Consider the following 26,060-nt stretch of genomic DNA (forward strand, 5'->3'; position numbering starts at 1 on the left):
GGGAGTGGGGTTAAAAGCATCTCTTAGCCCAATGTCCCCTTCTCCTCTCACAGGCAGTATTTTGGGAACCACGTGCTGTAGAAGCTGCATTAAAACAGTGGAAACATTGTAATTAAATGGGGAGACCTTGGGTCTGTCACATGATCTGGGTGTTCTCCTGTATAAAACGAAGGCTGATAACAGCTCCTTGACCACCTCACAGGACTCTGGGGTCAAACGTGGAGTGGGAAAGTGCTTTATAAGGGAATTCAGACGTATAAGCTGTTCTTAGGAGGGCAGTTTGCTCACCTGCTTAATGCTGGGCTTGGGGCAATGTTGAAGCTGGGAGCTGGTGTTGGAGATTCGGGAAGTTAGTTCTCCCTTGCTTCCAAGTCAATCAATGCTGGCTTTCAGTGATATTATTGAAAGCATATAAAGCTGGTCTGATTGGCCTTAGAATAAAAGCTTCTGAAGGGCAGGGGGGCCTGGGGCTGTGTGTGACAGAAGTCTCTTGTTTCAAGGAGACATCAGTTCAGTGGTGGTGTTCTGCCTGTCCCTGTGAGGTCTGGGCTTGGACAAGCACTTTAAACCCACAAATTGGCTGCATCATCTCTGAGAATTCCATGACCCTTTCTGGGGTGGGGGCTGAGGAGGCCAGGAAATGACTTTGGTCCCATTAGTCATTCTGGCGCCAGCAGGCCAACAGCAATGGCTTCTTGTAGGGGAGTTGGGAGAGATGCCCATGGCGGGAGGGTGCCCTGGGGGTGGGGTGGAGGGCAGGGGGGCTGCTGTTCTCATGCCCCTTTTTATCTAGATACTGCCAAAGGTGGTCCCTGGAACAGTGACCACAAAGTGTCTCAGGGGAGGAAGAAGGATGAAAGAGATGGGAATTCTTGTAAATTTTTAATCTGAAAAATAAAGAATGAATTAGAATTAATGCAGGTATTAAATATTTAAACTTTCTATACTCACTTTCATTTTTAACATATTCCTTCCTCAAAAACCTCGATAACGCTTGTCAGATTTGTTCTCAAGATGTCCCCCTCTCCACCTCCCCCCAGGCCCAGCCCCAAAGTGAGACCACAGGTATTCATCATCCTGATGGAAATGCTCATTTTATTTCTCCTACAGGAACCGTCTGATCTCTCTCTTTATATTTATGCTTTCTCTCTATGGCAGTGTAAATAATTAATGCTGTTATAAACATATCCTATGCAAAATATATATTAGAAAAAATAACTCTTTAATTTGGCATGTCATTTAATTCCATTTTGTAATCATAGCACATGGGCTACAATTAATGCCAGGGCTGAGGAATCCAGCCTGACTGCTGACACTGGCAGAGGCAAGACCAGGTCTCCCAGACTGACGCCCTCTTCGACCCTCAGCTGTTTCTTCTTTGTGTGCTTTTGGTTGATGGATGGAGATGGTGCCCACTGTCCAGGGTGAGGCTGAGAGTGAGTCTGGAAAAGAAACAGGAAACTTACTTCTATCTTCAATAGAATGGGGTGAGGGTGGTCCAGGTCTCTTCAAGTGCACTTGGTAGCATTCATCCAAAAGGATGCTGGGACATTTAGCTATAGGACATTTGGTACATCTTCATGGGATGGGAGGCCGGCTGTCCTTGGACTTTTGGGGAGTTCTCACAAGGACTGGTTTGGGGCACAATAGCAAGGAGTTTCCTGGAGGTTGGGTTTTATGCATGCGTTTATTTAACAAATATTTATTGAGTGCTTCATATGTGCCAGGCATTGTGGGCACTGGAGATGCAACAGTGAATAAGACAAGAAATGAAGATGAGAATATCCAGTTTCTGAATATTCCACCATTGCCTCTGCTCATTCCTTTTTCCATTCAATGATCTTTCTGGCTATCTTAAGGAATCCATCTATCAGAGCCACTCCCCGATCAGGTTTTTAGAACTCTTGGTTAGTATTTGAATAACTCAGTGTTCCTGGATTTACCAATTCCTGTGAGTTTAGCACAACCTCGCAAATAAGATTGCAACTACCAGCAGCCCTCTCTCCCCGGGAGGAATCCTGCTAACCGAATGACTGGCATTGGCATTCCTTTCTCCTGGACTCCAGGTGTCGTCTTCCCTCTGCAGGTGGGTGAATGGCTCTTTTGGGAGACTGCAGGTCCTGCCATGACTGGTGTCCTGCACTGCTGATCCTGCCTCTGTGTGTCATCTCAAGGGCCCAGACTTGGGGCTGAAGCTTTGGAGGTTTGAATTTCAGCTTTCATGTGGCATTTGTCAGCCTTTCCCCCTATTGAATATCTTCCGTAATTGTCCCACGCCTGGCGCCATTCAGTGTGTGTTCCCAAGCTAAAAAGCCCTCATTCACTTGTGGCTGAGGCTCTCATTAATTCTTTCATGGGGTGGAGAATAACGAGGGGACAGCTAATGCACTCGAAAAAAAAATTGATTTTGTAGTTAGCAATTTGCCACTCTTTGTTTGGAAAGCCAGTGTGGACTCTTCAGCCTATAATTCCACTGAGGAGAAAATTTAAACAATTGGCACCCAGGCCCCAGCTCACCTTCCCAGAGAGGCTCTGATGCACTCTGCATTTCATGTTTCCCAAGATAGGATAGCGGGAGGAAACTTGGAAATCATCACCAGCACCCTGCTCTTCTCCCTTGACTCAGGCTCCTGGACCAGGCATGGGCTGATTCAGGAGGTGGAGGTCTGTCTGACTTGAAAGGCCTATGGGAGGAGTTTCCAGGCATCTCAGAGGCTCTTGATTGGCTGGGACCAAAGATGCTGAACCTTAGCTGTCTTCGGGGTGACACAAGAAGTTCTGCAGGACTAACCCCTGTGATTCGACTTCTGTGTCTTTCATGGGGGCTGATGAACCTGTCTGTGGATTTGGAGGGAAGATGTTTGAATGATTTCACAGCTCCCTGCCCCATCATCCTGTCCTCTCTGCTGGGATAGCCATGGGACTGAATTCTACCCAGACTCTAGTATACATTCTGGCGTTTCTTCTTAGGAAGGATTTAAGGAGCTCTGAGTTAGTTTTCAAACTTTGCTGCAAGTCCAGCTTGGCCATGTTGCTCTGCTTCTAAAAAAGTTCCATTTGTACACTGTGTCAATCTGACAAGACACTCATAATCTCTTTCTGGACATCTCCATTGCTGAATGCTCCCTGAATACAGTGTTCCATGCTCTCCTTTCTTGAATAGATCTTCTCTCATAATTTGCACCCCGATTCCTTCCCTACCTCCATCCCAAGGCAGAGTGCATATTTGGGTCAGCTCTCAGCCCTACTCCTATCTTCAACTGTTCGTTCAGTATTTGCCATGCTGGCACTGTATCTCAGAGCACTCTGCTCACCTGGTTTTCAGAGGAGTCTCAGTTCCTGTGTTCCAGAAGACACTGGTTTCAGTTCTATCTAGACCTTCAATGTGTGTCCTGTCACGAAAATAGCAGAGTTGAGGGAAGGAGAGCAGCAAATTGATGACTTTGTCAAGAAAAAAAAAATCCCCCAAGGTCCATAAGGACTCCTCCTTGGGCCTTGCTCCAGCTCATAGCCCAGATGCTTTTCCTGGCTCTGCTCAGCCCATGATACCCAGAAATGATGTGACTCCAGTTGGAGCCATTGATGAGCCAGACATACGGATGGGGAAGCCGCCTTTGCCCACCCCCTATGACAGATGCATCATTGAGTCCCTTGGCTCTGTTAATAAAACCTGCCTTTATTTTCCTAATGCCCAGTGCCTGCAGTGGCAGGGCCATAGGCCTCTCAATGCCACAGTGACAAATCACAGAACACTATAAGCCCAGAGCCACTCGGTGCCTTTTATTAAACCTGACAAATATCCAATAACCCTGGCCTCATGCCTACTCTCCTACATCATTTGATACAAATTGCATGGAGGCTTGGAGGGAGGAGTGTTTCAAATTGGAACTAGAGCTGGTGATGACAGTGCTCCTGGCTTCAAAGGGCAGTGGGGGTGTGAGGAAAGCTCTCCAGGTGTTTTTCCATAAGTCTGTCTCAGCATGACTGATCCTGGATCCTTAGGTAATTGATTCACTGGTGGAATGTCTGGTTCTCAATGAATCATGATAAATGGCATTTGTGAAGCCCTTTACCAATTGCTAAGCACAGGCACACATATCATCTCATTTAATGCTCACATCAGCCCTGAGATGAATGCTCTTGTCCCAGTTTTACCATTGAGAGGACAGAGATGCAGAAGGTTTGACTTGTTAAGGTCACACGATTAATATGGGACAACTGGGGCCCAAGCTCAGATCTTGATTTTTGTATCCCGTGTTCCTTTGACTTTATTTCCTTCCATGCCCACTCTCCCCTTCTCCCTCCATAACACGGAGGATTTGGGCCTTGTTCTACCCAGGACTTGGAGTAAGGATTAAAGAGATGTTCTTTACGCTTTGATCGTGTCGAGTAAAGAGGGCACAGGGACAGCTCTCCCACTTCCTCCAAGAGGAACAGCCTCCTTCTTTGTGGGGTTTCCCGTTCTTTATTTTTCCCACAGTCTCCTGGTGCCTTAAGCGCAGGTCCTGTTGTGAACAGGAGAGGAGCGGCAATGAATCAGTGCTTTTTTGAAGCTGTTTTCCAGAAGTGAGAGAACTGACTTCTCCACCTGCCTCACCACACCTTGTTTCAGGCAGTGACAGAAGCAGCGTTGAGCACTTACTGTCAGGTCTGGCTGCAGCGCAGGGAGAACAACCTGCAAAGGGAGGCAGCCAAAGCCCCTACTGTCACTGCCCATCGCTCAAGAGCTTAAGCAGCCAGCTTCCTGCACCAGTCTTGGATGGAGGAAAACTTGTAGTCTGCCTGCCTAAAAGCCCACCCGGCTCCCTAGGAGTCCAGGATGAGAGGCCGCTTATCAGGCCAGGAGAGACTGGCTGTGCTGGTCAGGAAGGCAGTCTGTGAATGAGCGCGCTCCCCAGGCAGGCTCAGCGTTCAGGGATGGGTGTTTACCTTTGCAGCCTACTGTGCTTCTCGCCACTTGAAATTCTCCTGAGAACCCAGAGGAGCAGCTGAAAATATCCCAAGTAATATGAAAATGAGTGAAGGCTCAGCACACACAGCCCAGCTTCTGAGCAAACAGCTGAAAAGGCAGGCGGCAAAACAAGAAAAGGGAAGGATGCAAAAGGAGGATGGGCAGATGAGAAGGTGGATGGGGCAGGGGGAGGGGGGCAGGAGGAGGCGGGTCAGAGCGAGGGCTCTGGCTTGTCTTCTGTCCTGGAGCTGCCTCTGCCACCCACCTCCCTATGGGGTGAGGAAAGCAGTGCCAAGAAAAAGGTTCTCAACTTTGGGCTGGATGGAGAGACTTTTTGGTGGAAAATGCCTCGTGGTCTTGTGAGTTCTATGGTACTTTTCTACAGTGAGGGGAAGTTGGAAGTCAGGGTAGGTCTGGGCACTTTGCCTTCCCAGGAGTTGGGAGGCCTGAGTTCCAGACCCAGCTGTCATGGTGTGACCTTGGGCAACACCCCATGTTTGTGAGTACAGTTTCCTTACTGGCAAAATAAGAAAATTTGACTAGATGACTTCAGGGGGATCTTCTTAGCTCTAACATTCTAGAGCTTTTATTTTGTTTTGTTTTGTGTTTTACTTTTACCATAACTGACAAAGACTTGCATACATATTTGACTATTGTTGAGCTGTGCTAACCGCCTTTGGAAGCTTATCTTCCGAGGCACATGGACACGGATGGTCATGTGGGTAGGAACCAGCAGAATAAGAATCTTCTTGGATATTCTGAGTGAGGCCAGGCTGGGGCCAAAGACGTAGCTTCCCACCAACAGCGGTGAAGGTAGCATCACACTGGCTGTGGAACCACAGGTTAGAGGTGGAGGACCTCAAATTTATTACTCAGTGTGTATTCTGTGTCTAAAGCTGTGCTAAGCACTTTGCATTTATTCTCTCATTTACTTTTATACCAATACTTTGAGCTAAGGCTTATTATTATCCCACTTTTATGCCTCAGAGCTGTAGAGTAACTTGCCCATGGTCACATAACCTGGATGTCACTCAGGCCTGAATGATGCAGGGGTCCACACTCCTAGCCACTGCACCACACATACTTTCAGAACCTTATGGTCTCAGGGAAGGACGTGATGAGCCTGAAGGGTAAGGGATGTCGAGCCCCACATCCCAGCTCCCTGAGGGGTTGTGTTCGCTCCGCCGAGCACAGAACAGAGTCCCTATATATGAATCCATTGCCTCCGTTGTGCCATCCCTGTGCAGAGGAGCCCTGCCAGCTCGTATCAGACAGCAACGCATGAAACCGTGGCCCTTTGTTTTGTTTTTCACCTTTTATAAACTAGAGAACAAACTACAGCAACCATAGTGCCAAGAAGGCAGGCAAGGATGCATGAACAAGGAGCACATGGGGATGGAACATGTCGGCTGCAGCAAGGAGGACTTGACATGGGGCTGGGGGCTGAGCAGGCCCAGGCCAGGATGCTGGGCCATGGCCTTTGTCTACTCTCTTAGTTGCTAAGCTTCCTCATAAAATATTCTAGGATCTTGGAAGGCTGAATGGCCACCTGTGAGGAATGTTGGAATAAATGGGAACTCTTGCTGTAGGTGGAAGGTCAGATCAGGGGCGCTAGGATAACACCCAACTCCAAGAGGCTGCACATCCATGTGCGTCTATTATGTGCTGATTATGAGCCCGGTGTGGCAGCAGGCCCAGTCCTGGGGCGCAGAGATAAGTAAGACAGCACATCTAGCCATAAATTGCTTCCTCCAGGCAGGCAGTCAACAAATGCTAGATGCCTACTGTGTGCAAGGCTTTATTGTAGGTTCAGGGAATAGTGCCAAACAAGACAAGGGTCCCTGCCATCAAGGATTTCATATTCTAAGTAGGGAGGAGGAGAGTAAATAAACAAGGAAGCAGACATGGAAATAAGAAAATGTTAGGTCCTGACGAATGCTGGGAAGAAAGTAAAGCAGTTTCCGGCGGGAGAATGCCTGGGCTGAGTGTTGGGGAAGGCTCTCTAAGGATGGCATATTTGTACCAAACCTCATGGCTGAGAAAGTGACAGCCATGGGTAGATGGGAAGGAGAGCACCTCAAGCGGAGGGAAAAGCAAAAACCAAGTCTCTGGGATGGACCTGAGCCAGTGTGCCTGGGGAATGAGTAGACAAGAGGGAGAATGAAGAGAAAGGAGGTCAGGGAGGCAGAGAGGGTCTTAGGAGGCCACACAAAGGCATTTGGGTCTTACCTGTCTTGGGTAAGCCATGAGGACTGTAAGGGGGAGAGTGAGAAGAGCTAAGTGTGCTTTAGAAAGACCACTCTGGCTGCTGAGGGAGTAAAGGCGGCTGGGGGAGGCTTTGTTGGCTTAGTCTTGGCCATGGCAGTGGAGATGGAGCAGAGTTGTGGGATTCAGGTGGTTGAGGACTTCTTGATGGATTGAATGTAGTTGAGGAAAGGAAGGAACCAAGACTGATTTCTAGATTTTTGGCACTTGAATGGAGAGTTTTACTTAGATGGAGGAGGCTTGGCAGAAGAGGGTGTAGGATTTGAGGGGAGAAATTAAGAGATCTGTTTTGAATATGCCAAGCTCAGGATGCCTTTGAGACACTGAAGTAGAGGTGTCGAGTAGACAGTTGAATGCAGACGTCTGGGTGTCTGAAAAGAGGTTCAGCTGGAGACAGGGATGTGAGAGACCTGCGTGTGTAAGAAGGTCCTTAAAGCAATGGGAAAAGATCACATAGGGAGAGAGAGAGGATGCAGAAAGAGAGAGTGAAGGAGATGCTCCAGTATTTTTAGGAAATGCCAACAGAGGAGACTGAGAAGGAGTGCTTGCAAAGTACGGGAAAAACCAGAGGAGCGCAGTGTCAGGGCCTGGAGGGGAAAGTTTTTTGAGATCAGAAATTGACCTGCTGTGCCAAATGCTGCTGGGAAGTCAAAATGAGGACAAAGAATTGACCATTTACTTTGGCAAGATACAGTCCTTAGTAATCTTGGTAATTAGTCATCAGTGGAGCAGTGGGTAATAAAGCCTGATTGGGGTGGGTTGAGGAGAGAATGGAAGATGGGAAAGGCGAGACAGTGAGTGTAGATGACTCCTTTGAACAGATTTACTGTGAAGGGGAGCTCCAAAAGAGGTGGAAAATGGAGGAGGGACTAGGGTTAAGGGAGAGTTTATTTAAAGGAGGATGATATGGAGGTATGTTTATATGCCAGTGGAAGTGATCCAGTTAAAGAGGGAGAAAAGTCCTTGAAATGGCACGGGAGAATGGGTTCAGAGCCCGGTGAAGGTATTGACCTTGGATGGGAGCCAGGACTCTTTTTCTATAGTAATTGCAGGATGGCATGGCCTGAGTATTTTAGTTCTGAGACAGACACAATAAAGGGCTTGTTGATGGGAAGATGGGGTAGTTCTCATCTTATAGAAACCTGTTTTCTCTATGAAATATACTGCAAGGTCATCAACTGAGAATGGGGTGGGGAGGGAGTGTAGGAGACCTGGGGAGAGAAGGAAGTGTGAGGCGTCCCCAGAGACTGGGAAATTGAATTTTCTAGGGAAATGTGGTAGGTTTTTCTGACAGAGTTGAGTGAGATTTGTGGTCATGTTTGAAGTGAGTCTAGTCAGCAAATTTGTATCATTTTTCTCTAGTAATGTTCAGCTGCTCTGGTACAGGCCCTGAATAAGTGGGTAGGACACCAGGGCGGGAGTTCTGCTAGACTAAGACAATGCAAGGAGAGCTGCAAGAAGCCCAGGTGGTCAGCATGGCAGTAGCTGAAGTGTTGGACGTTGGAATCAGAGCCAGGCAAAGAGAGAAGTGAATATATGCAGGTAGTGATGGAAACGGATCATAAAAAAATGTTTTTAATGAAGTGGGGTTGGAGAATTGCTGGAGTAAGTAGGGGTGTCAGAGTAAGCTAGGGTGGCAATGATCAGAAAGTGGGAAGCTGGCAATGTACATTTCATGGGTGATTCAGTTAGTGGTGTGCCAAGGTCTAGGAAACAGCCACGTGAGTGGAGCAAAAGCTCATGGGATGCCAATCACAGTGGGAAGAAAAAAATAACAAAGTCTCATTGGAGCTAGGAAGGACAGCCAGTTAGAGGCCAGAGTATCAGACAGATCATCTTCATGGATTTTGGAGTTTCCAATGATGCTGGCAGAAATAATAATGGAGAAGGGGTCAGAGACCTGGGTGCTAAGGTCATCCATGAACGAGGGGGAACGTCCAGGAGGTTGGTAGACTGACAGCATTTCATACGCAGGAGAGGTCATGAGGTCTGATGACAAGTGCTTCAAGTAGGTGAGCTTGGGTTCTTCAAAGAAGAAAGAGAGATGGTTTAGAAGCTGCAGTGGGGTGCTCGCTCCAGCAGCACACAGACCAAAACAGGAGTGACACTGAGAAGATTAGCATGGCCCTGCACAAGGATGACACACAAAGTCATGAAGCGTTCCATATTTTGTATGAAAATACAGTTAGATAGAAGGAATAAGTTCTAGTGTTTGATAGTACAGTAGGGAAATTATAGTTAACAATAAATTATTGTATATTTCAAAATAGCTAGGAGAGAAGAATTATAGCGTTCCCCACACAAAGGAAAGATGAATGTTTGAGGTGATGGATATCCCAATTTTACACTGATTTGATCATTTCACATTGTGTATAGATAACAAAATCTTACATGTACCCCCCAAATATACAACTATTATGTATCAATGCAATTTTTTTTAAAGAAACTAGCTGGGTGTAGTTGCTCATGCCTATAATTGCAACACTTTGGGAGGCTGAAGCAGGAGGATCGCTTGAGCTCAGGAGTTTGAGACCAGCCTGAGCAACATGGCAAAACCCATCTCTACAAAAATGCAAAAAAAATTAGCCAGGTGTGGCGGCCCATGCCTATAGTCTCAGCTACTCAGGAGGCTGAGGTGGGAGGATCACTTGAACCCAGGAGGTGGAGGCTGCAGTGAGCTGTGATTGCACCACTGCATGCCCACTTGGGCAACAGAGTGAGACCCTGTCAAAAAAAAAAAAAAAAGAAAAAAACTGTAGTGGGAAGCAGGGAAGACACACCCACCTCCCACTTCTGAAGTATATGAGACATAAGAGACAAAGCTGTCCCCAACAGAAAGGGCTTCTGAGGAAACAAGTCCTTAAGGGGAAGTCTGGGTTTCCCTTAAAGCAAGAAAGTGAAGGAGGCAGTCCGAGAGACCAGGATCTCCAGAGGGCATGGCCAAAGGCAGTGGGGACAGCCTGGCACTGAGTGTCTACCCAGCAGTGCATCAGCTAGGGCCCTCAGACTCCCGATGATGGCTCAGGCGAATGGGAAGCCTGATGAGCGCAGTCCTGGAGGGCACAGCAGTCTGGAACTGAGGACCTTGGGATGGCTGGGTCTTGGCTTGTGATGGAGATGGGTGCCTTCAGTTGAAGATCGAGGGAGGGGCCGACTTGCTGGATTAGTACAATTGGTGACTGAATATCAGGATGTTGGACACAGCCCACCCTGGAGGTGTTTGGCTATTGGCATCCAGTAATGGCAAGTGAGAATCAGATCACAGGGAATGTCAAAGAAAGAAAGGCATTTAGATATCCCTTGCCAGCTCTTATTTTTCAGATGAAGAAACTGAGGCCCAGAGAGGTCAAATAACTTGTCCAAGGTCATCACGCAAATGAGTGGGAAGAATTTATTCAGAACAGAGGCAGGCATAGAGTTTGTGGATGCTGCTGGCTTAAGGGTGGGTGGAGGCGCAGGAGGCTGGCGGATGTCCGTTTTCCCAGCCTGGCTGAGCCGGGAGACCACTTGGTCTGGCTGTATCTATTCTCTCCTCATGGTCGCCATGTTTGCCCCCAACAAGGGCATGTGCCTGGCTTGGCAGGACTATTGGAAACCGGAGAGCTTAGACTCCATCCCTGTCACCCCTGTGGCACCTTGGTCAAGTGCCCTGGTTCATCTGGTTTTCACATCTCCTTTGTGATTGAGGGCATGCCTGCGTGGCAACATGTAGGTGTCATGGCCTGTGAACTGCCGTGAGCAAGATTGTGCCTGGACCTCTCAGGACTGGCCTGTGGTATCTGCTAGAGGGGGCTTCTGTCTGACCAAATGACTGAGTCGTTTACCAAGTATCTACCCTGCACTCAGCCCTGCTTCCATGAAGATCAAAACCTAGCAGGGAACATCAGACTGGACCTGGAGACTCACATAGCAGGGAACATCAGACTGGACCTGGAGTCTCGAGACTCCTGGTAAAGGAGACTCGAGAACTATTTTAATTCACTGGCTTCACATGTCTGATGAGGAGAATGAGGCTATGGCAGCACCAGAGTGAGAGCTTTACCCTGGCTGTGAACTCCTGGTCTGAAGCTGTGGCTGCTTTGCCTCACCTTGCCATTAAACTTGCAGTGTCTGCCCCGTGGCCCCAGCATCTGAGGGGCATCTGGTGGGCCCTGCCAGGCTCCTTCCTACAGAGCACCTCACAAGCGGGACACGGGAGTCCTGGCCCCGACTCCTAGGCCAACAGCAGGCATCCAGTCTATGGTGGTATCTGGGGGTCCCTTTTGCCACCCAGAATAGGATGCCAGTGAACATGGCCCCGATGAGCTGGCTCCTGCCTTTCAGCCCTTCTCTCCTTTCAGCCTGCGCAAGTGTTAAATACAGCATCAAATTAAGCAAAATTAAATACATTTCCATGCAGCATTTTTCTCTTGACTAAATCAAACAATGCGGTTGCCATAGCAACAGCCTCTTCTGAAAAGGTCACCTGCAAGAAACTGTGTTTTAGGTACAACTCAAGGAGATTATAGAGGATTAACTCATTTTATACATATATATTAAATATATATTTTTTTCCTTTAAAGGAACTGCTATGAAGAAATAATATCCAACTGAGCTGGAAGATACCCACAGAAAAAATTTTAAGTCCCCGATAAAGGATTTTTTTTTCCTTTTTTTTTTTTTTTTTTTTTTTTTTTTAACCAGCATGCAGTGGGGTGATATCTGAAATGGCGACTCTGTTTTTACTTAGCTTTAATTAAACCTCAGTCGGGGCTGAGAAATGTGGTGAAGCGAGATAATTGCACTATTCCCAGTACAGTTTTTAAACTCCAGCTTTGATATGCACCTCGTGACAGCCTGAACCTGCACCCAGACTCCTGGGGCTGCTTGAAGCTTAGCTTATAACCACCCCTCTCAACCTGTGTGCCTCTGGGGAACAGTGTTGGGGACCTTGAATGGGAAGTGTAGGCTGGGGGAGGTGGGAGCCCTGGTCGTCTGCCCAGGGGCAAGGAGAGGCTGCATCTTCCCTAAAAAGTTCATCTCTGGCACTCAGGGGTTCTCCACTGGACTTGAGAATCCAAACTGTCAGGGAAGGATGAACACAGCCAGTCTAACTCAGAAAGAGAATGGGGAGGTCTTCTCTAGCTTTTCCTGTAATTGTGAGAGGAACTGGAATGTCTCCAGGAAACCCTTACTGGATGTGAGTTAAAGCGGGCAGCCTGGTGTGGGTTCCTTTGTGAGTGTCACAGGCAGGGTGAGGGGTAATGCATGTTACTGTTCAGTGCTCTCCATCAAGAACTGGTGCAGAGTTCCCCCAAGCAAGAAGGTCTAGTTTCATCCGTTCGCAGGGCCCCACACGGTCTGCCCAGCCTGCCCAGCAATGGCACAGGTGTGGCAGGGCTCTGGCTTTCACGGTGCTAGGGTGATGGGCATCTGTGGCTGAGGTGTATAAGGAGTATGTCTGCCCCCTTGCCACTCACCCCCTAGTTCTGCCTGCTTTCCAGGAGGCCAAGAGTCTGAGGGTGTCCAGGTGGAGGGTTCAGATATACAGGGAAACAGGAAACTGGTGACTTGAGTGACCGCGCTAGATCCTGGACACCAGATGGACAGCTTCTCTGGAACCAAAGGTGGATCACACTCCAAAGACAATCCAGAATTTGCTGGGCGGGGCTGACAGCTCTCACGTCAGGGTCTCATGTGGCTCAGCTCTGTCTGGAGCTCAGGCCACTTGCTAGGGCCATGCCTCCCCTCTGGGCCTGCAAGAGCTGGTGGCCAGCACCAGCTCAGAGCCACCTCGGGAGGAAAGAAATCGGACCCCTGGAACGTATATGCGTGGTAGGGCCATGTGTAGAGCAGGCCCAGCTAACACAAATACTCTTAGAAAAATGTTCCTTCAGTGCCTTCCTGGTGGCTAACCTGCCATCACGTGAAATGTCTTTCTCTTTCTGTCCTCAGATCCCCAGACTCCAGGCTCTTCTCTTAATTTATCCCAGTGCTAGACAAGGTGGGCTTGTGTGGTGCAGCAAAGACGGAGGAACTTGTGTGATAGGCAGGCCTGGATTTGAATTCTGGCTGCCACTTACCCGTTGATTGCCTCTCTTTCCTTATTTATCAAATGGGGATAATAATAGCTACTGTCTTAAATAATAGGTCCTCACAGGGTTCTTCTGAAGACTGAATGAAATGACCTGAGAGAATGTAGCCGGATAACATAGGTGCTCAATGGATGTTTGTTGAATACTGTATTGCAGGAACATGCCTTTTGTACAAAACAAACCATGTGTTTCCTTTCCTGTAAAATCCTGCTTGCCAGCCGGGGGCCAACCACAGAGCTTAAAGAAGGAACAGCAATTTCTAGCTCTAATCCCCTAATACAATCACTGGAGGTTTTCTTGAACTCTTAAGAAAAGCAAATCTACCATTATCCAGGGAAGAATTTTATTTTTAGATCAACTCAGCCCTCTGAACTCACATGAACCTTAAAAGAAGATCCTCAAGTGCCTAGCCAAACTGGAAAGAGCTAGGAAAAGACCATCGTTCCAAGTGGAGAGGGCTGACGTTCGAGTTACTCAAATCCGGCTCATTTCCCCTTTAGGACAAGGTGCAGCTGCTGCTGCCATGGCAGTGCTGGTGTGGTGTCTGTCACTGAGCAGGGCTTTAGCCGTGCCGCTTTTCTTCTCTTGGGTGCCATTGCTCAGCTTGTCAGATAAGATCTCCCAAGTACCTTCAGAAGACACTTGGCAAAGAGAAGCTGTCTGCCAGCTCCAAGCCAGGGGGTGTCTGTGCATAAGCTTTGGAGTCAAACAAAATTAGGTTTGAAACCAACCTCTGCCAATTTTTAGCTGCATGGCCTTGGGCTGGTTACTTCCTACTGAGAATCTTAGTTCCTGCCTGTAAAATGTGAATATTCTGTTTATCTCACAGTGTCATCATCAGCTTTAAATGAGATAATACTCATAAAGTGTTCACCACCAGGACGGGCAAGTCCCAGTCTCTCAATCTGTGGTGTCTGAGTCACCTGGAGGTGACTCTTTGAAGATCTTGTTAAAGCACAGACCGCTGGGCCCTACCTCTGGGGTTTCTGACTCAATAGGTCTGAAATGGAGCCCTGGAATTTCCATTTCGAACACGTTCCCAGGTGATGCTGCTGGTACAGGGACCACAGGTTGAAAAGCACTGGTCTCTGTCATCCAGCAAGGGAAATATTTGACCAAGATCCATGACATTTGAGCTTTATAGGTACCCGGCTTTGTCTACCAAAGCTTCCAAGTGGGTGTAGAGGACCAAATTTAGACTAGTGCTGTCTGGTAAAATGCTTTGCAATGATGGATTTGTTCTATGTCTGTGCTGGCCAATTTGGTAGTCACTATTCACATGTAGTAATTGAACACTTAAAATGCATACAGCTGAAGGAATGAATTTTACATTTAAATTTCACATAGCCAGCCATGCACACTGACCCATGCCTGTAATCCCAGCACTTTGGGGTGCTGAGGCGGGTGGATCACTTGAGGTCAGGAGTTCGAGACCAGCCTGGGCAACATGGCAAAACCCCATCTCTACTAAAAGTACACAAATTAGGTGGGAGTGGTGGCACATGCCTATAATCCCTGGGGAGGCTCCCTGGGGAGGCTGAGGCAGGAGAATCAATTGCTTGAGCCCAGAAGGTGGAGGTTGCCATAAGCTGAAATCACACCACTGTGCTCCAGCCTGAGCAACAGAAGGAGATTCCATTTCAATCAATCAATCAATCAATTCCATATAGCCACATGCAGCTAATGCCTACCACCAGATAGCACAGACAAGATTCTCATAGACAGGGCTTAGTGAAGGCGTAACTATTAACCAGGGAAATGAATGGGTAAACGGGTGACACCTGAAGAACGGAGATTAGAGTCAAGACAAGCATTGCAGCCACCTGCCCCTTCAGTGTGTTCTCTCTGGAGAATTTAGGAGCCAAGTTGAAGCTTCCCCCTCCTCTCCTATACTTCAACATCTAGGTATACTGCTCCCTGGAAGAGGCAGAAACAGTTGAAATATATGATGCGTAGGGTTTGAACATCCAAGTGGAATAAACAGTGATGGACCTCTTAGGGACAGTGGCAGGGTGGAGATGTGCCAGGGCCATGGCCTGTGTGTTTTCAGGATACAATAAAGTAAAGACGTTTGGAAGGAAGTAGAAATAAGAGAGCAGTGTGATTTGTTCTGGGTTGGAAGATGGAAGAACAGAAGTGTCAGTTAAAAAGAAAACTTTTGACCCAAGACAAGACTAGGGACAATTTGAAAGAAGGGAACTCATTCCTTCGGGTGGTGGGGAATGGGGAAGAAGGGAATCATGTTTGTGTCCAGGATAGAAAGGTGCTTGCTAATTTGAGGCATTTCTGAAAGTGGGAAATGAGTCAAGTATTATAATACTATTCAACAGTCACCCTGACAGTGTTTGTTCTAAAATGTCTCATCTCACACCAGGCCTACTTCACTTGGGAAAGTGATATAACATGGCAGTTACGATCATTGGTTCTGAGAGTCACAAAGATGTGGCTCGAAATTAGCCGTGCCACTTATAAGCTGTAGGACCTCAGGCAAATAATGTAACCTCTCTTGCCTTGGTCTCTCTATCTGTAGATGGAAATAGTAATGGAACACACCTAAAGGGTTGTTTTGAGAATTAATGAGATAGTGGATCTCAGGTGCTTCATGTAATGCCTGGCACATGGCAAGAACTTTGTAGCGGCCATCATCTCTTATTACGGTGAATACGCCACTGACTTCCCTCCTAGTCTCTGTAGCAAGTACCCCCATGGGCTGTCCCATTAGGGCAGTAGGAGGGCTCTGCCTCTGGGAGCCCTTACCTGAGAGTCTCAGAGTGTCTTATCCTGGACCCTTTGCCGAGGTAGAGGTGACCTCTCAGCCCGCTGCTCCTCAGGGGTGCGCTTTTACTCCACAACAACAACCAGGATAGATGGTGGTGCGTGTTAGCGCCAAGACACAAGAAATAGCATCGCCAGAGAACCAACTTAAGCCTGGCCTGATTTAGTACAGAGAAAATGACAGCTGCTGTGCTCGGCTGGCTTCCACCCAGCAGAAGGCTATTTTTTGCAAATAAAATGGTAAGTTGCTAATCAGAAAGATAAATTAAGAAGCATTAAGATAATGATGGTCTAATCACCGTCCACACAGAGAATTGCTAGAGTGAATATCCAGGCTACCGAGTGCTTGAGCGCATTTGGTGATTATTTGTATTATGAAGGGAATGATGAATTCCAGGCCTGGAATCAATTTAGCTTAGGAAACCCACAAGACCAGCCTCCTCAGAGAGAGGACACTAGGGACTTCTGGAGGTCACTGGGCCCCCTGCTGTCCTCCACCCCCAGCTCTGAGCAGCCTTTCCCAAACCATTCTTGATTTCTGGCTGTTTCCCTACTGAGGTTCCCTGGCTTCTATGGGGGCACCTTTTGGTCCACCTTTTTAGATACCTAATAAGCTTCTGCTTGCTTGGGGACTGATTGGGTGGGAGGCTCTGTTCTACCTTGAGAGCACAGAAAGAGCCCCATCTGGGAGCAAGTTGCCACAGAGCAGAGAAGGGGATCTGGGCTTCCCTGAGCCTTTCTGTGGGCCATTGGGCAGAAATGCTGTCCCATAGCATCATGGTGCCTAGAGCAATCAAGCCGTGGAGGCTTGCTCTTCTGATCCTTTAGCTGAGAACTCAAGGCTGGGGGGTGATTTGTCCAATATCGCAGAGACAGAGCCTGAACCAGGACTCAGGCTGGTGCTCCTACACATGGCTGCTGCTTCGAAAAGGGCTCTGGTGCTAAACTGAGGAGTGTTGAGAAAACACACCCCAGATTCCCAGTTCTCTGCTGAAGCTTCATTGAGAATACGGATATTGAAGGGTATTAGACATGAGACGGAATAAATAGAGAAGGCCCAGTTCATAGAGTCTTGACAGTTAAAGAGTTTAGATTTGATCTAATATCGGGCTATACATTATTTAACTTATCTTAAGCTTCAGGGTAGCCTCAGCTGTATCTTCATCTGTAAAATGGGGATAATAAATGGCCTAACCTCTAGGTTTGCTATGAGGCTTAACCAAAAGCTGCATTTAAAATGCTGAGCTTCCTATCATTCCTATTACTGTGAGTAAATGCAGTAATGACAGTAGTAGAGGTGGCTAAAGCTAGATTCTAGACAGTGGCGTGCTGGAGCCAGCTCGTGCCAGCTTGCAAGAGCTGATTGTTAAATTTTCAGAAATTTTGCAAGCCAATGGTTAAAAACAGCCATATTAACATTAAATTACACAAATTTGCATTAAATAAATTCTATTAAAAACAAAGGTAATAAATACTCCAAGCTCACGGCTTCCTAAGCACTTCACTACCATCCATGCCCTTGAGGTTTTTTCCATCATCTCTGTAGGGTGGAAATCCTGGGTGACGGTGTGCTGCTGTGCATCTCTTCCCCCGTCACATTCAGCAACTTCACATCAGTAGCTTGAAACTGGCCATGGTGAGAACGTTATTCCAGAAAGCCAACTGTTAAATATTTACCAGCATACTACTGGTCCTGGTGTGTAGAACATAAGTGAGAGATGGGGCAGTGTGAGGCTGCATGAAGGACTGTAAGAAAGGCCCCAGCTCAGGGCGGAACACAGAATGCACACTCCGTTCATGACGGAGGTACTTGTGGACGCACAGGAAGAAAGGAATGGGAAAAAACAGATCTGGGACCAGGGCATGGAGGCTCACAGGTAGCTTAAAAATGGCACAGTTGGCCGGGCGCGGTGGCTCAAGCCTGTAATCCCAGCACTTTGGGAGGCCGAGGCGGGCGGATCACAAGGTCAGGAGATCGAGACCACAGTGAAACCCCGTCTCTACTAAAAATACAAAAAATTAGCCGGGCGAGGTGGCGGGCGCCTGTAGTCCCAGCTACTCGGGAGGCTGAGGCAGGAGAATGGCGGGAACCCGGGAGGCGGAGCTTGCAGTGAGCCGAGATCGCGCCACTGCACTCCAGCCTGGGCAACAGCGTGAGACTCCGTCTCAAAAAAAAAAAAAAAAAAAAAAAAAAAAATGGCACAGTTGTCACTAAAGGAAATAAAGAGGGCTTCACAAATTTGAATTCCTGAAAACTTGCATGTCAACAAAGGTTTAAAAAATCAGATCATATCCTAAAAGTATTAGGAAGCTCTCACTGAAAAATCCCATGGTAAATCATATTGTAGAGAAAAGAATCCTTTTGGAACATAAACACTTTCTCTCTGACAAAGTGAATTTGGGGTAAAAATGGATTTTTGCCCAATTTCTTCAAAGTAAGTTTTGCTAGCCTACGTAAGCCTATTGTGCCTGATGTGGGCACAGTGCAACCTCTGTCCACCCCTTCGCCACCCACTGAGGTTGCAGGGAGAAGGGGTGCTGAGCCCTCCTCCCCACTGCCAGGCCTCGTGTCACCTGCTGGGCCCTGCTAGCCCCCAGCTGGGTCACCTGCTGGGCTGGGCGGAGCAATGGCCAGAGCAGTGCTTTGCAGCCTGTTCTTCCTCCCTTGCCCCAAAGTTCCTTGTGAATCTGGGCTTGGATTCTGACTGGGAAGGACATCTGCACCCGTGGACCTTGGTCCCTTCTTGTTTCAGGTCCTGGCATTGCTGTTTGGCCAGAGTCTCCCAGGCCTGACTTGGTCAGAATGTGCAAGGAAGAACAGCGCATGTTGTGTGTGCGCACGCAGTGTATGGCCTTAGGTTCTTCCTGGTCTTCTCAAGAGGGAGAGCGTTGCTGATCCTTTTACCCAGGAAAACGTGCTGCACATGGGATCCTGCAGCTCACTTGATCCTCCAGCTTCTGAGGTCTCTGATGCCTGTGACTTTGCCGGCTGAGGAGGCCCTCTTTGTCTCTGACCTTTCTCGTTCTCAGGCACTTGCTGTTGACAGTCTGACCATATTAATCCTCATCAAGTACATATTTTATTATCCCCATTTTGTAGATGAGGCAACTGAGGCACAAAGAGGTTCCTCAGCTTGCTTAGGGTTGCGTAGCTGGTAAGTGGTAGAACTGAGGCTCAGCTCTAGAGCTGTCTGACCCCAGAGCCCAGGCTGAACCAAAACACAGTGCTATTTAGAAGGTGGCCATTGGAAAGAAAAGTAGCAACCCCTTGGGGAGGAATCAGGTGAACCCCAGCTCTGCTAGCCTGACTTAGCAACTCTGGGAAACTCATAGTAAAGACCAAGCCCCTTCACAGAGCCACAGTGGCTGCAACCTGGGGAAAGGGTGTGCTAGCAGCCAAATGATCTAAGGTCCTTATGGAAACAGAGCCTGAGTCCTCTGTCCCATGTGGCGGGAAGGAAGGGGTGCCTAGGGCCTCACCATTTCCTCTTCCGTCTTTAGCTGGGGCAGTCACTCCCTCCCAGCTCCTTCGAAGCTTAGGCCTCAGGCAGACCCTGGAGCAACATGTGGTGTTGGGCTAGTTCCCGGCTGAGGGGGTTGGGGAGGAAAGGGGCTGGAAATTCCTGAAGACTCAGTCTTCTGGGGAACAAATGAATCTTCTTCCTCCCAGGTCTCCTTGGCAGCTGCTGAGCTGCAGAATTTATGGAAGCCCTTCACGCTTTGTGACAGACTGCTAATGAAAGAGAGGCCAGGCTTCTGCGTCTGCCTTCTTTGGTTTCTAATTTGTCCAGGGATTCTATCCCCAAGTGGGGGCAAGCGACTTGGAAGCCAGGGGGGCCCTACAGAGCCCTGCAGCCTGTCAGCAGGGCTTGGCTCCAAAGGCCCATGCTGAGGGCCACCCAGGGGGCAGAGGGCTGCTCCCAGCTCCAAGTACCTGCCAGGGATGTGAAACATGCTCTGGGATTAATGGGAACCAGATGGGCAGGACAGCCCCTCCACCTGGCCTCCACTGGAGAAACGCTCAGATTTCTGGCATTGTGTTGAAGCTTTTCTTAAGAGTTCTCTGAGACTGTTTTTCTGCTCCAGGCCACATGCCCAGGAACAGAAGCCGGGAGTCGTGGACCTTTCTGTCCAAGTGAAAAGATGAGGAAATTAGGAGGGGCCTTAGAGCTTGCACCATGTGAGGGTTTTCAACACAGGCTGCACATGAGCATCACTGGGGAGCTTTTGAAAACTACCTGGGCCTGAGCCTCCCCGAGATCACTACGTAAAAATCACTTGGGAAGGGGTCCAGGCGTTGTTTCATTTTAAAAGCTTCCCAGATGTTCTGATGTGCTGCCCAGGTTGAGAACCACTGAACTCTTCTCCATCACAAACACTTCCGGATTGAGGCCGCAGTCAGCCCGAGGTCACACAGTGAGAACTGAAGAGCCTGTCTCCAGCTCCCAGCTCCAGCTTGTTCTCCCACACGTTCTTTCGTGTCCTCATGGCCCATCGAACCTGCAAAGCACCAATTACAGGTCGTAGTCACCCTTTTATGTCTGCCTTTTCAATTTTCCTTGCCAATTTGAGGCCCTCCCCTCCTCGGAACCAGCATAGGCGCATCTCCTGTAGGAAGCACTGCTGACCACCGCGGCGACTTTGGCTTCTCACGTTGTGCACCATCCCCAGCCTTGCTACTGCAAGTGTGGCCTGAGGACCAGTGGGACCCGCATCATCAGGAAGATTGTGAGAAATGCCTTAGCATGTCTCCACTCAACCCAGACCTCCTGAATCTGAATCTGCATTTCAGTGAGAGCCCCAGGTGCTTTGTACGTATCTCATAGCTGGAGAAGCACTGATATTTGTTGTGAAACACACACGCTCTATCAGATTCATTTGTGTAGATTCTGTCTCCACGGTAAAATCGCCTTCTTAAGAAAGGGGACCACGTCTTATGTGTCTTGCACATAACATATAACAACATAGCACAGTGCAAAGCACTAGCAGGTGCCTTTTACCAGTTCATTGGCCTGAGACAATCTCTCACAGCTGCTGCGGTGTAGAAATCTCCAGAGGATGGGCAGTGTCAGGAAATCCTCGGCCTTCAAGCTGAACCCATAGTAGACCGGGGCCCTGTTGACCAGGGGAAATCTCTTAGCTCCCAGGTGGGAGACTCCACAGTGGAATGAGACCCAGAATGGGGAGAAGGAGATGAGCCTCCCCTCATGACTGACTCCATGCCATGCGCTATAGTAGGATACTGCTCTCTTCCCACCTCCACCACTGTGATCTGGGTAGACAACGCAGCATTGTCCTTCAGTTTTCTCCAAAATGGGAATGAAAGTATCAACTCCACAAGCCTTCCGAGGTCACTTTGAATTTTGGGCATCTAGAAGGTATTCAGTAAATGCTTTGAATGAGGATCAAGGGAGAGCATGGGTGCACTTTGCTACCTGTAACCTTCTTTATATATCAGGTCATTTACTTATTCTTCCCTTTCCAGTTTTTTGGATGAGCAAACAGAGACTTCACTGTCATCCGTGAACTTTCAGGCTGTGGGTCAGATTTGACCAAACAGTTGCCCCTGGAGTTGCAGCTGGAGTCTCCGTGGAGGAAGGGATTACTCCTAAAAACAAACAAACAAACAAAAAAACCAAAAAACAAAAAGCAAATGTTACCAGGCCAGAGCAAGGATATAGCCCAGCCAGGTCCTGATGGAAGAGGAGATAAAGGTGAGACAGAATCACTGTTCTAAACTAAAATTGCTGCTCACCACTGGCGTGTCACTCGGTGCTCATTAACGGTGTAAGCACCTTCACCAGAGGCCCGTGCAGCCTGGAGGCTTCATCCTTTGCCCAATAACTGTTAATCAGCCCACAGCAGCAGCACCAACCCTGTGAGGGCTGGGTCTTTCCTGGCAACCACAATCTGTTTCTATTTCATCTAAAAAAAATAAAATGGATAGGATGTTGTATTCACTCCCACCCCCAGCATGAAAGAGTAGAGGATCAGAGCTCCTTCCCAGCCCCAGCCCCACCTCCTATGAAAAATTAACCAGCTGCGCTGAGTGAATGAATCCCTAAAGGGGAATGAGGTCTCTGATGTGAGCTGGGCTGGGTTCGGGGAGCTACAAAAATCCTCTTGGTCATTAATTCTCCAGCCCCTGGATCCTTGGAGCAGCCGCGGACAGGTGTTACAGCATGCTGATTGGCCACCCCTCCCAAAGCCAGCTCTGCCCAGCAACTGGTGGAGTGGAGACGGCCTTGGTCAGGTTTTTGATGTGATGCAAGTTCTGTGTGCTTTGGGGGAAATGGAGTGGCTTGAAGCACACTTTTTGTTTACTTCTGTCTCCATCTACTCTTCTGTGGGCTTCCCAAAGACAGGGACTGAGGGTTTTTTGCATCTGAATCAGAGTACCCTCTAGATCAGACACAGCAGTGACTGTAATAAGGGAATGAATAAATGGGTGAGTGAGTGAGGGCTTGACCGTGATCCAAGAGTCTACTCCACAAGCTCGATTCAGGCCTTGGGACACTATTCACTTGTTCATTCAGTCAGTCAATAAACATTCATTACGCAGCTTGGTAATGAGGAGCGTGCAATTCATTCATTCTTTAGTCTCAGTCATACATTCATTCAACAAACACCAGGTCCTGGGCCTTGTCCTAGTGTCAGGAATAGAGATGAAAATGCTCATTCTCTGCCCTCAGGATGCTCACAGTGTGGTGAAGAAATGGGTCAGTAACTTGAAAATAACAAGATGCCTGTGGTAACAGCCTTGAGAGTGGATGCCTGAGGTTCTATGGGAGCCAGAGGAGAGCGCCCAGCTCCACTGAGGAGACAGAGCAGGGTGTCATATGGGGGATGCAGATATGACACAAGGGTGAGTAGGAGTTAACCAGGAGAAGCTGATAGGAGAAGAGTGTTTCCAGCAGAGGGAGCGGAGACAGATGCAGGACTACGCCCCGATACCATGTCATGGCAGTGGCAGAGGCAGAACACCAAGGGGGCCTTTTCCCACTTCTTGCCCTGAGCTGCCCCGTTTTTCCCAGACCCAGCTCTGGCAGGCTGGTTCTGCAGAAGAATAGGGGACAGGGCCACAAGACTTCAATCAATTGTCATTGCTCTCTGGGCCTCACTTCCCTTGCGTGTAAAGTTGGAGGCAGATGAGTAGACCCTAAGAATCACTGCTCCCCATGCTGCAGGTTTGCAACGGTCCTTCTCTCAGCAGCTGGCTGGGTACTTTGGGGAGCGGTATGGAGAGCTGGTCTCACTGGACTTTATTCTAATGCTCCTCAGCTCTGAACTCATCCCCTTCTTTCCACTCCAGGCCAGGCAGGCAGGCTCGAGTGTGCTATGTGAGCTCCCAGGACAGAGGTGCACAGAAGTCTGTCTCCTAGAGCACAGACTGAGTCATCTTCTTACATCTTAGGCTAGCCACTGTGCAAAACAGCTTGGTGGTTCCTCCAAAACTGAAACCTAGAATTACCATTCGAGCCAGCAATCTCACTCCTACATATAATCCCCAAAGAATCAAAACTAGGGACCCAAACAGATATTTGTACACCCATATTCATAGCATCATTATTCATGGTAGCCAAAAGGCAGAAACACCTCAAGTACTCATCAACTGATGAATGGGTAAAGGAAATGAGGTGTATCCCTACAGTGGAATATTACTCAACCATCAAAAGGAATGGAGTGTTGAAATATGCTACAGCATGGATGAACCTTAAAAACATGTGTTAAGTGAAAGAGAACAGACAAAAAAGGACAAATACTGTATAATTCCACTTATATGAAATATCTAGAATAGACAAATTATAGAGAAGAAAGTAGATTAAGGTTACTAAGGGCTGGGAGGAGGTAGAGATGGGAAATTACTGATTTAAAGGGTGAAGAGTTTCTGTTTGGGGTGATGGAAAAGTTTTGAGAAGAGATAGTGGTGATGATTGCATAATAGTCTGAATGTAATCATGGCACTGAATTGTACGTTTAGTGGTTAAAATGGCATATTTTATGTCATGGACATGGTACCACAATTTTTAAAAATCCTAGGTTAGCTTGTGCAGAAGACCCACCAATCATACTTCATCTAACAGCCGCTCTCTGGTCCGCCTCCCCAGCAGGCCTTTCTCCCCTGCTTAGGTCGTCTCTCAGCATTGAGTTCTGCCAGACTGGTGTGTTTCATTTTTGTTTTTATTTCCTGCGTCTGCATCTGCTGCCACCAGAATCTATTATTGCTCTCTGGGGCTTGTGCCCCTGACAGCGATTATTTGTACATGTAAATCAGAAAGTCAGGGACAAAGCTTTAATGACAGTCTCTTTGGAGTGGCGGTGGCAGCAGCAGGAGACGAGCCAGTGCCAGTCCTCACTGGGTTCCCTCTGGTGTGATGCTGGGTGGGGTGGGGGTGAGGGGGCTGACCCTATCCGGTCCAGGTTCGGGGAACTCTTTCCGGAAGTAATGTTGATACTGGGTTCTGGGGGCACTGCCTCTGTTTCCTTCAAAGGCAAGATCCATTCGTGTATCCTCGGCTCCTGCTACAAGGCTGGGTTCCTAGTGGGTGCTTCATTGAAGACTGATGGAATGGGGCAGGTCTAGCCATGTGTGGGAAGGCAGCTTTCATTCATGAGGCCGGCCGCAGCTACCCCTTCCTTTCTCTCTTCCCTTTGCTGTGTATCGGGAACATTGTAGTCCTAGAGAGAAGGCTGAGGTTTCCCTCAGACCATGTCCACATTGCCCTATACCTGAGAAGTGCTTGCCCTAAAAGAGAGTAAGTACCACCTTTCAAGACCGGAGATATTCATCCCCTCTTGACGTGCATGTACAGTGTGGAAGTGGAGGTCCCAGAGAACCAGAACCCACAAAGTGGGAGACTGTGCATGTAATTTGCTTGGTGATTTGCGGAGAGCGTTGCAGTCAGCCTAGACCACCTAACCTTGTTCACAGGCCAACTCCAAAGGGAAAAAGCAAGACAACGAACAGCGTGGTAGAGTGTGCTGCCATTTATGTCAATAATGCTTGTACATGCATAGAATCTCCCTGGGAGGCAGACATACAGATTATAACAGTAATTGCCTCTGGGGGTGGGGTGGACAAATGAGGGATTCAGGGTCAGAAGTAGAAATATCTACACACACACACACACACATACACATACACACACAAATATATACATATATATCTATAATCCATACTGCTTAAGTTCTGTACCATATGCTTTTAATAACTTAATCACAGAACAAATTGTAATTTTTTATGCAAACCCTTGTATGTGGGCAGGTGGATGACTAATGGGGCAAGCGGGTGAAATGTAGCTCTCCCTACCTCTGATTTCTTAGTGTTTTTCAGAAGGAGGTTGGAGAAGCAGAGAGTGGCTCTCCTGTCCCTGGGGAGCTCACTGCAATGTTAGATGTTACCTGAATTTCTTTCTTGGGAAGAGATCTTCCTTTTTCAATAGTCTGTTTCCTTGTCCTTTGTCTGGCCTGACAGACACCCCAGGTCTTGCATGTGGCAGCCTTGCCATCTAACCCTCTGGGCATCTAAGTGGTTATTGCTCGAGCTTTCCGGAAGACATCCCTATTTGTCTTTGCAAATCTTGTCTCTTTAAACTCAGGGAAGAATCAGGCCTCATTGATGATCAGCCTCATGTGAAGTTCCTTTTTGTTGGAGTAGTTGATACTCACAGACACAGTTACACACAAACACACACACACTTGCTCACACACACTCACACTCACACACACTCACACACACTCTCACACACACTTTATCCCTGAGGAAATGCAACATCTCCCATCTCGCTCTTACTGCTTACTCAAATGTCTTCAAAATGGCCGTAGATATTACCTTTAATCTTATTTCTCGCAACATTGATCGAAGGAGGAAAAAAAAATCCAGAATGCTTTGGAACATTTTTGAGCAATGAAAAACTGTGTTAGGAAGGAAGTCTCAACTGAACTCTGCTGTAGACTGCCACTAATGTTATAATAATATTCTACTCAAATAACAA

General features: G+C 48.0%; 2 protein-coding genes and 1 non-coding gene across 9 annotated transcripts in view; 2 read left to right on the forward strand and 1 right to left on the reverse strand.

Annotated features, from left to right (window-relative positions):
* The window catches only part of HEPACAM (hepatic and glial cell adhesion molecule), a 543,784-nt gene that overhangs the window by 364,024 nt on the left and 153,700 nt on the right, over positions 1-26,060 (reverse strand). The gene's annotated exons all lie outside the window — the stretch shown is intronic.
* Positions 1-26,060, forward strand: part of PKNOX2 (PBX/knotted 1 homeobox 2) — a 329,979-nt gene that overhangs the window by 164,309 nt on the left and 139,610 nt on the right. The window lies entirely within an intron of this gene.
* LOC126936655 (U6 spliceosomal RNA) lies at positions 9,283-9,388 on the forward strand. Its single transcript, XR_007719485.1, has one exon. It is a non-coding gene; the product is annotated as a U6 spliceosomal RNA (small nuclear RNA).

Source organism: Macaca thibetana, chromosome 14, assembly GCF_024542745.1.
Source record: "Macaca thibetana thibetana isolate TM-01 chromosome 14, ASM2454274v1, whole genome shotgun sequence".
In the NCBI taxonomy this organism is placed as follows: domain Eukaryota; kingdom Metazoa; phylum Chordata; class Mammalia; order Primates; family Cercopithecidae; genus Macaca; species Macaca thibetana.